Here is a 2,933-nt window from a genome sequence, read left to right on the forward strand (position 1 = left end):
CCTAGACACCAACTTCCTCGACGACGAACATGTAGACACCCACTTCCTCGACGCGTTAAATACCTAGATCTTCAACGGCAGTCTCGATATTTCATTTCAATTTTAATTAATATTTCATTTCAATTTTAATTAATAATTTAAATTTAATAATAATTTTAATTTTAATTAGTAATGTTGCCATCGCTGATTATCACAGCCGTCATGTGTGGTTGATCACGTTCGAATGTGCAATGCTGCCATCGCTTGGTTAAGTCAAGAGCCATCTATTATCGAAAAAATGAGACGTACGTTTTTCCTGGTCGACGACAGTAATAATGACAATAATGACAATAAGGACGACGTATCTGAATCTGAAATGTGAAAAGTGACAGATCCGGACTTTGCGTCGCAATATCTCCGCTTGTAGGGTACGTAGGAAAAAACTAAAAGCACTTTTATTATACAATCTAAGCGGTTGCTGTCGATTGAGCGTATATAGAACTTAATCCGTTCAGCCGTTATTGAGATTCGATAATCTCAATCTGCCACAACTCGCCGGCTCGCGTAAAGGAGGCACGGCAGTGTCGCTGCGCTTGGCTTAGCGCCGAGACACTACCGTGTCTCCAGATTATTCTATTTTCAGTAATTAATTAGGAACGTCTTATTATATGATCAAATATTCAATTTTTAGTCTTTTATCTAATATATAAGTGGCGGCAAACAAATCAATTGTACGAATATATCTTTAAGTTTAGAAATTACTCCATCTGTCTCTAATACTACAAATGACTGTAAAATGGCTACCTATGTACCTGTTACTGGCCAATAAACAAAATTATCTATCTATCTATCGAATGTAAACGGATTGCCTACCTATCTACATTTCATCTATACATAGTCAGTACGACCGTTGTTCAGACTTTGTTTTGATTTCGCTTTTACTGATATTTTGTGGATATTTTTCAAGTATCATGAGTGATAAAAAAGTGTATGCTACAAAAAAAGGTAGTAAGACATCGACTACAGTTAGTAGGAGAAGCAAAATTTCAAATAGACTGCCACAGAATCGGTTTGTTATGGAGCAAGATTATGAGAACGTTAGTATGTCCGCCAAAAAATTGAGAATGAGCTATAATAATTTTGAAGTTGGACAAGATCCTGCGTTTGGCTATCGCATATTAAATTTTAGCAGTGTTCGCAGCAATTTCTGAGAGAGTGGTGTGCAAAAACTGTAAATCAAATGTGACATTCACGGAAGCAAATCAGCGTAGCTTAGGCTTTAAAATTATTATTAACTGTGAGAATTGTGAAAGAACTGTAATTAATTCTTGTCCTTTAATTGATCATGCCTACGAGATAAATCGTCGTATTATATTTGCCATGCGCTTGTTAGGAATTGGTTTGCATGAATTAATAAAATTTTGCGCTGTTTTGGATTTGCCACAACCAGTTTTTCACTCTTTTTATGATAGCCTTGTCAAAAGTCTATCTATCGCTACAGCAGCTGTACGTGAAACGTCTATAAAGAACGCAGCGATAGAAGAGAAAAGAATAACTGTAGAAAATGGGCAAACAAATGGCATTACAGTATCTGGTGATGGATCGTGGCGGAAGCGAGGCTTTTCGTCACTCTTTGGATTAGTGACGCTCATCGGATGGTGCACAAGCAAAGTCGTTGATGTACAAATAAAATCTAAGTATCGTAAGATGTGCGAGTACTGGTCAAAGAAAGAAGATACTGCTGAATACAATGAGTGGATGGAGTCACATGCTGACAACTGTCAATCAAATCACCAGGGATCGGCCGGTAAAATGGAGGCGAACGCAGTTGTCGAAATGTTTCAACGCTCCGAAGCCCCTCATAATGTCAAGTATGAAAATTACATCGGCAATGGAGACAGTAAAACGTTTAAGGGTATTTTAGAAGCTGAACCGTACGAAAATTTATCAATAAAAAAGAATGCATAGATCATGTGCAAAAGCGAATGGGCACGCGTCTTCGCAATTTGAAAAAAAGTACAAAAAGTCTCGGTGGCAAAGGGAAGCTCACTGCTAAATTAATAGATGATTTAACTATTTTTTACGGATTAGCTATAAGGAGAAATAGTCATTCAGTTGAAGAAATGAGAAAAGAAATCTGGGCGACTTTTTACCACAAAATTTCTACTGATGAAAAACCGCAGCATGATTACTGCCCGCCCGGCGAAGACTCGTGGTGCTCGTGGCAGTGCGCAAAAGCTACTAACAGTTTGGAATCTTATACTCATAAGCCGCCGCTAAATGAAGTCGTTTTTAATGCTATAAAGCCTGTATATGAGAATTTAAGCCGCGACGACTTATTGAATCGTTGTCTTGACGGATATTCACAAATAGCAATGAAAGCTTTAATTCAGTCGTATGGTCTATTGCGCCGAAAACGTCATCAAGTGGAAAAATAGTTGATATAGCTGCTGACATTGCTGTTTGACAATGGTATGAGTATTTTACATATTATGGACACTTTGAGTCTGACTATAGGCCCAAATTGCTATAATTTTTGCGACAAAGCCGACGCTAATCGAGTTGCTACTACCGAGCGCTCCATGACAGACGAAGCAAAAAACGCTCGTAGAGCCTCGAAATCATTTAGAAAAGAGGAAGGGGAAAATCTGAATTTAGAAGGGCAATTATATGGTGCCGGAATAGCAGAGTAATGGTAAATTAAAAATTTTTGCTTTTTTTTAAAGAAATATTGTTAGTTAAAACTTTAAACGCGTTTTTCTCAAAACTGCTTTTTTTCAAGCCGACTAGCAGTAGAACTCAAATAATTTTTAACTGATTTATTTGAAATTTTGACAGTATCTTTAAAACTAAATTATCTACAGAAGTACATATGGATTTTATGATTTATTAAGTATCTTTCAAGTTATTGAGAATTTTATACAAAAAGGATCCCGCACAAAATGGCTTGAAGT

At 36.9% G+C, this 2,933-nt stretch overlaps 1 pseudogene; it reads left to right on the top strand.

Annotated features, from left to right (window-relative positions):
- The first annotated feature begins 1,964 nt into the window (after nt 1-1,964).
- Nucleotides 1,965-2,446, top strand: LOC108723054 (uncharacterized; annotated as a pseudogene).
- Nucleotides 2,447-2,933: the final 487 nt, after the last annotated feature.

Source organism: Mycetomoellerius zeteki, unplaced genomic scaffold (genome assembly GCF_001594055.1).
Source record: "Mycetomoellerius zeteki isolate Tzet28-1 unplaced genomic scaffold, Tzet1.0 scaffold2216, whole genome shotgun sequence".
In the NCBI taxonomy this organism is placed as follows: Eukaryota; Metazoa; Arthropoda; class Insecta; order Hymenoptera; family Formicidae; genus Mycetomoellerius; species Mycetomoellerius zeteki.